General features: G+C 41.6%; 2 non-coding genes across 2 annotated transcripts; both read right to left on the bottom strand.

Annotated features, from left to right (window-relative positions):
* Positions 1–1,246: 1,246 nt before the first annotated feature.
* trnad-guc (transfer RNA aspartic acid (anticodon GUC)) lies at positions 1,247–1,318 on the bottom strand. Its single transcript has one exon. It is a non-coding gene; the product is annotated as a tRNA-Asp (tRNA).
* A 471-nt stretch (positions 1,319–1,789) lies between these two features.
* trnad-guc (transfer RNA aspartic acid (anticodon GUC)) lies at positions 1,790–1,861 on the bottom strand. Its single transcript has one exon. It is a non-coding gene; the product is annotated as a tRNA-Asp (tRNA).
* Positions 1,862–8,754: the final 6,893 nt, after the last annotated feature.

The following is an 8,754-nucleotide window of genomic DNA, read 5'->3' as shown; positions in this document are numbered from 1 at the left end:
TCCTGAGGAGGGTAACAATGGCCTTGTATTTCCTCCATTTGTACACAATCTGTCTGACTGTAGATTGGTGGAGTCCAAACTCTTTAGAGATGGTTTTGTAACCTTTTCCAGCCTGATGAGCATCAACAACGCTTTTTCTGAGGTCCTCAAAAATCTCTTTTGTTCGTGCCATGATACACTTCCACAAACGTGTTGTGAAGATCAGACTTTGATAGATCCCTGTTCTTTAAATAAAACAGGGTGCCCACTCACACCTGATTGTCATCCCATTGATTGAAAACACCTGACTCTAATTTCACCTTTAAATTTACTGCTAATCCTAGAGGTTCACATACTTTTGCCACTCACAGATTTGTAATATTGGATCATTTTCCTCAATAAATAAATGACCAAGTATAATATTTTTGTCTCATTTGTTTAACTGGGTTCTCTTTATCTACTTTTAGGACTTGTGTGAAAATCTGATGATGTTTTAGGTCATATTTATGCAGAAATAGAGAAAATTCTAAAGGGTTCACAAACTTTCAAGCACCACTGTATTGAACACCAGTGATGAATGGGTAAAGTCACATCAACGTCCATGAATTTCCAGTTTGTGATAAATGTCCTTCCTAGATGTGTCAGTATTAATGAAATATCTCCAGCCAAAACTATTTTTAAGCTCTCTAGATAGATGTAATAAATAGAATTTGAGAATGTGCATATTCATCTGATCATTTCTACCACTGTACACTGGGAGAAGGGGACAGGGCCTAGCAAAAGAATAGGTGTACCTGACTTTGACTCTTGTCTCTACTGTGCAGACTCTAGCAGCAGAAAGTTCCTACTGTGCAGAATCTGGCTCCAAATTTGGTAATATGGTGGAGGTATTTTGGTTTCATTTCTATAGAATGGGAGGCTATGGAGCCACACCTTCCATGGCTAGAGTTGATGGTTTTGATAATAAACAGGCAAGTCATATGTCTGGATGAGCGTCTACAAAATGCTCTAAATGTTTTAAATGTAAATACAGTAGTTCAGAGACAGCAATTAGAATACATGGTTATGATACATGGTTATGATACAGGTTCCATTTAAATAAGACTGATAGTTTTATAGTCTCAGATTACAAAGTCAAAATTGTAGGAACAAGTATGGTTTGTGTTCAAGCTTTCTGCATCTGTTGTTCAAACTGTGACTGTGCACTCATGCAAAAGAAAACTAATGTACAACATAAATTATACTTCAGCATTTAAAAATATGGAGCCTCCCCGTCGGGGAATCGAACCCCGGTCTCCCGCGTGACAGGCGGGGATACTTACCACTATACTAACGAGGAACACCCGTAAATTAGCTTCAAAGGAGATCTGAAAATGATGCATATAATCTTCTTAACAGCATGTAAGAGAAATTTTTGAATTATTCAAAATTATTTATTAGTTATTCAAAATTTGACTTCATTTATGGTAGCATAAACGATCGGCAGCAGTGAACCGGGTGATCAGATTACCTGATTTTCACATACCTAGTGATATCAGCACAATGCAGATATAGATACACACATCAACATCAAAACCAGATGGAGAAAAATATCATTTCTGGCTGAAGGGTACCAGAAGTGCTGTTTGAGTATTTCAATTGGCAGTTTTTGCTAATAGCTGTTTAACACGTCTAGATATTAAATCCAAATGTCTTCAGTCTATAGCCAAAAAAGGACTTGCTCTTGCCGTACAAATATTTTCGGCAGGCTAATATGTACGTTATCTGGAGTTTAAGGACCCTCTCCTCCCCCCCCCAAAAAAAATTATGCCTCCCCGTCGGGGAATCGAACCCCGGTCTCCCGCGTGACAGGCGGGGATACTTACCACTATACTAACGAGGAGTACATGAAAAGCGTTCCACAAATAATATAATTAAACATGACCTTGCAGACCCATGTTTTTACAGTCAACTTAAAATGGTACAGAGTGAAGGGGAAAAGCGTGTTTACAGGGACGGTGACGGAGGAAGAATATATGCGAGAATAAAAGAAAGTTAACAGAAAAGAGTTTTTCTTTGCTACAGCATTGTGATGTTTGGCTAGCTCATAGGGATCTAAATATTAAAAATTACATATATATTTCTCAAATCTGCTTTGTGACAATGCCCATACGAATAACAAATCAATTGAATTAAAATCTAAAGGTAATTCAATTTAATCTCAATGTTGTATGATTCAATCAAGCAGCGATCTCCCGTTATGAAAAGTGAAGCCAATGCGGAAGTGCTAAAATCTGCAGTTTCTCGAATGGCCACTTGAGGCTGGCCCCAAAAGCGAGTCAGTTCCCATAGACCCCCCCATGTTAAAATGTTCAACTTTACAGCGAAAACAAACATGTTTACAGCCTGGTACAAAAACCAGTTTCGGTCTCTATAGCTAGTTTCCCCCTTCATGACAACAGTACTGGGGGTGAATTTTGATATAATTCAACAGTTTTATTATATTGAGCCATATATTTATGCATTAAATAGGGGCGGGGCCGATTTGAGTGACAGCTGGATTTGTGTCATCTTGTTAGCCGCTAGCTGACATTACCTCAGAACTCAAGTCAAATTCACTGTAGGTAATGGATTTATGTTAATAATTTATGGAGCCTTGTCTGTTTTCGTCTTTTCCCTGCAAACACAACTTTTACACCTGTAAGTTAATTTAATTTGCTTTATTAGATTGTACTTACCTTTCAATATTTTTTACGTAGTCACTGCTGATCAAGTTTATCAGGGTCTCCCCTTCAGTAAATTAGGCTCAGACTGACAATTAGACACCTTGAGCGACTAAAAAATTACATTTTGAAGTTTTACATAGAAATAATATCCATTCAGGATGAAGATTCTAATACTTTTTTTTCCTCCGTGCTTCCACGGAAGGCGGTCGCATTTTCTGCTCTCCCTCTCCCTCCTTTTTTTTCCCTGCTTGTGCTTCTGTGTCTTGTCTCGTCTGCTGTACTTTTTGAAGAGAATCTCCCTGCATTACTTTCTAAACTAAAAAAAGCATGGAATTGATAAACTGGTCTCTTAACGAAATTGACACAGTTTTCTCGACGAGAAGCCTGGGTTCGGGGGAACCCGTCTGTCCTGCCGGAACGTTTGCGACTGGTTATACGATGGACGCGTGGGAGTGGTGGCGGGTAGTGTGCCTGGTGATTCTTTCTGTGGAGAACATTGAAGATATCTACCTATTTGGAACCATGATTACAGGACTTTTGCTGATTGGATTAGGCATTGCCCTGGTATATCGAGGAAATCAGACAACGGTGCCAGCTGTTCAAAGCCCCACAAAGCTGCCCAATATGATTGGAGTGGTGGGCAAAGCTGTTGGCACTCGAACTGTGGACATTCAGAACTTTAACCACAAAATGGTTGTTATCTCGGAGCAGCTTTCAGCTTTGCAAGGAATACATTTTTCGGAGATCAATTTGAATAGAATGGACGGAATGGACAGATATGGACAAGCGGTGTGGACATGCAAAGACTGCGTCTGGAAAGACCAAACAATTTATATCTTATCGACATTCGGCTCCCTGAGACAGCACCGGCCTTGGTTCAGGCCGTTGCTGAGGCATCATTTCCCCCTGAAGGTTACTGCCAGGAGACACTCTCGCATTCCTTCTCTAACTTTCCGCGGTCGCCATTTTTACCCCCAGTGTGACAAGCAGGTGCGTGACCAGCGCCTTCATGGCTGCAGGAGCGGACGGCTGCTTGCTTGCGCTGGATTACCTCCTCCCCCTCTCCCCCTACCCCTCTCCCCCTACCCCTGATTCCCCCCTCTCAAGTCCCGTGTTTAAAGTGTACTTGTGTTGTTGTGTGCTTATGTGCAAAGGTTTTTTAAATGTTCCCACACTGTACTCCTGACAGGAGCATAATGGGGGGGTGTTCTTTTTTTCCTTATCTCTCCTCATGTTGTGTTTCCTTTTTATCTTCATCCCTGTCTTCCTGTCCTGTCTACCCTATGTCAATTGTATGTTGTATATGTACGGACAGGTTAATGGCTAGTTTCGCTGGTACATGTGACTAGTGACAATAAAGGGCATCATCATCATCATCAAGATTCGCATAGCAACAGTCAGTTGTTCACCCAGAGGCACAGCTCTTAAGTAAATTGTGGGTTTGGGCAGTTGTTTCATATCACATACAATGTGCTATGTGACCATCATAGACTGCCCAGCCAACAGTAGCTGCTATCAACCTCAGCCTCTCCTAGCTAGCTATATCACTAGCAAGCTAGCTATTAACCAAGCTAACGTTAGTTATCTAAGCTATCAGGGGAAAATATCATTGCTAATGTTGTTTTTATTTAAAATTATTTAGATTGAAAAGACAACACTCCTTGGTATTATCGCACGGTGATTATTATTATTTTGTAAACCAGCCGTTGAGGCTTTGGTCTGTATCTTCTGGAGCGGCTTCTTTTAGTTTTTCCAGTAGCTTGTTGGCCAGTTTGCATAGCTAGCTTGTTAGCTTCAAGGTTAGTAGGTGTGTTCCAGTGGCCAGGCTTCACTATCCCCACCCCTTTCTCCATTTATGGACTATCCGGGAGTTAGGCGGAGTCAGGTGCTGCCAAGATGGCAACGCCCGTAGCTTCCTTATTTGAGCTTCAAACCTGCTCTTCAGAAATCTTATGAGTGACGTCGCAAAGGCTTTATATATCTCTTTTTACAGTCTATGGTTTCACTGCATTTTATTGTTATTTTATGAACTGTTTGTTTGGGAAGTGACTTTACACAAATCAAAGGTACAGAATCCCAACATGGTTTTATCTCTTTTTATTACTGATAAGCAATGAACAATTTAACTTGCATGAAACTGGAAAGAGTAGTACACAGTCACATCTATGTTTCCATGGTTTAATGGATTGAATAGTTTGCATTCAGGAGGCAGCTGCATGTTCACTGTAAAACATCTGCTCTCTATTTATCCTTAATGCAGTAATTTCTCCTCTCTAATATGGAAATAATGTCTCTCAAGTCAATCCAGTCTTTACATGTTTTCCCACTTTACCTATCATGTCTTGGAAATTAATGCTTTTCACTCACCACCTTTACATTCAAGGAAGATCAGAAGGTGATCAGATTGAGAGTGAGTATATGGCCTAACAATGTGAGCCTTCTGTGTGTACTTGAACAGAGCATCCAGCAAAATGATGTTACGTTTTATATAGGTCACTCTATTTCTAAGCAATGTATATTGCACTAGTTTGTGGAAACCATAGCAGTGGCATATGAGTTTGGGCCTAAGAGTTTAATCTACAAAGGCCATGATGACATCCTGGGCCCTATTCTGGGGATTAAAGTGTAGGAGATCATAAACCCTAGCAGCTTAATGTTGCCAATAGCCCATTTTGTTCTACGTGTGTGCCACTTGTTAAAAAGTGTGACCTTATTGACAGGCAACGAAGCAGTGCCTGAAAGTGATGTTAGTCTTACCCAAAATGTTGGTCTGGTTGATACAGCTAGAGTCTGTGTAAATAAGCACATGCTGAATCATCCATACAGCTACATCAGCATACTGGAAAACCAAATGTATGGGTTTTTTTGGAAAACCAAAATTTGCCTTCATTTTGCTGACTCACTGGTGGACTGGTTTCCATCACCCAGGAATCAAATGCAGAGGCTCCAACTTGGGAAACTGCAAAGAGGGAGATTCTCCCTCTCTGCGAGTAGCTCAGAGGGAGACAAGTTTGAGTGCCGTAGGCCTGAAGGAGAGTTATATATTATATAACGTGTGTGTGTGTAAATATTATATGAATGAATGAATGATTCACCACATTTCGTGTCAATTAAATCTTATTAATAGTAACAGATCTAGATAAATCCAGTGACTATAGACCAAACTTTAATATGCCTAATGTCAATAATGACTATTATAAATTGCCAATGGTAGACCCTCTGATGATAATGTTCTTCTAATAATATTCTAAGTCTAAGTTAGTAAGGCCCAATCCCAATTCTAATTTCTACCCCTCCCCCTTCCCCTCCGCCTTCCCCTTGGCCCTTCCCCTTGAAACTGAGCTACAAGGGATAGGGCTTGAAATTCAACCCTTACGTATTGGGATAGCCCTTCAATGATCGCATACGTCATCGCGTACCTCCGTCAGCGTTTACGTTAGCAAAACGCGACGCGTCATTGGCTGCGACCAGCCGCTACAGTCAGAGGCAGAAATCTCTGCTGGCAGGGTGTGATTTGTTAACTAACACCACTGAATGGGAGATCTTTGGCGCTTCGTGCACCACATCCGACAGAATGAGGTGTCAGAACACTCATGTAAACAATAAAAGCGAGAATAACAGAACAAAACGTACGCAGTAAAGCAACCGAAAACAATACTCACTCCCAAAGCTTTTTAGCAGCAGCTTGGATTTCAGAAATCGCTGCTCATTCTCAGCTCGAAAGCGAATCAAGCGGCGTGTTTCCTCTGGATAACAACTTAAAACACGTAAATAATGGAGAAAATAAATTTATGACAATCTTTCGCCGCGGGAACCGCCATCTTTATGAAATCCGCATGAAATCTCGCTGAAATCCGCATGGCATTGTGGGAAATCACTCAAACCCCTTCGTTCGGAGTCTGCTCCAGGAAAATTTCCGTTTGGAGGGGTACAGAAGCCCTCCCCCTTCCCCTACCCCTCCGCGTTAACTGGGATTGGGATACCCCTACCCCTTCACGTGAACGCGCAAAATGGAGGGGAAGGGCCAAGGGGTTGGTCCAAGGGGTGAAATGGGATTCGGCCTAAAAGTCAGACAAGTTTGTTAGAAACTAACATCTGGTCTGGTGATCTAACCTTGTCAGATATAGGGTCGTCTTGCTGCCGTCCCAAATAGTCCGCCATTCGTCCCTGGCGACCATCGCAACGGGCGATCCGAACTTTATCTTGGTGATTTTCTGATATTTTTTCTTTGTAGAAAAAGAAGAAATGGCTTTCGCCATTTCCACCAAAAAGAAGAAATGGCTTTCGCCATTTCCACCAATGGAACTTTGTTTCATTATCTCATTCAAGAGAACATAAAGTTAAAGCCGAGCAGGCGAGAAATGCAGACACAAAAAACCAAACAAAATGGTCGAGTGTCGTGGGTTTTCTCGTTCTCTTGCGCGCATCATTAATGGCGCCATCTGTATGCTTTATCGGTGACTGCTAAGACATTGAGTGGGCTCAAGTGTGCACCCCCGGTGTACCGAATTCCGCTTGATTCATATGCACGCATGCCTCCGGCATTCACTCCAATCCCCCCTGTTACGCTGATCGGTGTACTGACCGGGGAATCGGCATATACTGCAGGGTACACACTTGAGTCCACCCATACGATGTCAGACACACGAAAAACGGAAAGTCAACTATTAATTTTTGTCAACATAAACGTATCAAGTTATATATTTTTTTAACTAATCGTGTGTAGTAAGGGCGGGCGGGAGATTTTTATGTTGTCAGCGGGAGGATTTTCTAAATGTTCCCTAAAGCTGGAGATCTCCTGCCCATGGCGGGAGAGTTGGAGCCTCTGCAAATGTCTGGACACAGTACATACATAAACTTCACATTCCATTGGCAAGGACTGACCATTTCAATAGCTTTCAAATTCCCAATTTCAGAAGAATTGTTAAAGGAGATACACAGAACCATGGCCTCGCTTTTTGTTTATAAATGCCTTGAGACCTCAAGAATGACATAGAAATAGTTTTAAGCGTTAACAATAAATCTAATATAGTAATTTTTATGATTAAAATGATTCATATAGGTAGCGGTCTGAGTGAATGACCTTGGCATCTGTGACATCACTGCAGGAAGACTATCGGTCTCATCGCCATTTCCGTTATACTAAAATACAGAGCTGACTGCAACTTCGAGCTTCCATTTTGAGCTAATTTATCGCTATGCCACGTAGACGTGTTACTGGAAGGTGCAGCAACATGACAGAAGGTGGATTTACATTGCATTCATGGCCCAAGAATGTTCAAACTGCAAAGATTTGGACGTGTTTTGCGAAAAGTTCATGGGCACATTGGGCACCTCCAAAGTGGTCTCTCCTCTGCTCTGCACATTTAACTGAAGAATCGTACGAGACCTCTGATCTGTTGAGGAGCGCTGGCTATAAGCCTGAATTGAAAGAGGGTGCAGTACCAACAATTAAAGGAAAATAAAACTACAAGAAAAGGAAAGTAAGTTCAGTTGCACCAGTTCTCCTGGAGTGTGAGCAGAGGGTTGTTGCTAAAACCCGAGATGGAACAGGATGGGATGTGACATATTATTGCTCGGGCAGTGACCTCCCCGTGGTTGTTCCTAAAACCAGTGACGTCCGGTCCCAGATTTTAGTAATTGCCTGAGCCGAGCAGTAATGGCGGAGTACTCAGTATGGAGAAAATGGAGAATGAGTGGACCAGCCATCTGATTTCGCCGCTGGATATGCTTGCCTCAGCAGCAATATCTCACCCTTACGTTGAAGAAGCAAATAAACAGAGAACTGAATGAACAACTGAGCGTCAGATTGTTTTGAAACAATCGGCCACAAGATCGGCCTTCAAGAAGCGAGAACACAGACGGGTAAGATGTGACTCTCATTTGGATACAAAACCACAAAAACAACACCACTCATTGTTTACCTGCATTTAGATTAACACATGTAACTTGTATTGTGTATTTAAGTTACCGGTATAAGATTACTTAATTTGCTTCAGAATGTGATTGTCTCAGTTCATCTGATTATTTAATTAGCCTTTTACATTTTATCAGTGAAAATGCATGCATG

Source organism: Neoarius graeffei, chromosome 12, assembly GCF_027579695.1.
Source record: "Neoarius graeffei isolate fNeoGra1 chromosome 12, fNeoGra1.pri, whole genome shotgun sequence".
Taxonomy (NCBI): domain Eukaryota; kingdom Metazoa; phylum Chordata; class Actinopteri; order Siluriformes; family Ariidae; genus Neoarius; species Neoarius graeffei.
Note: the sequence above shows the minus strand (reverse complement) of the source record. Positions and strands in the feature narration are given on the sequence as shown.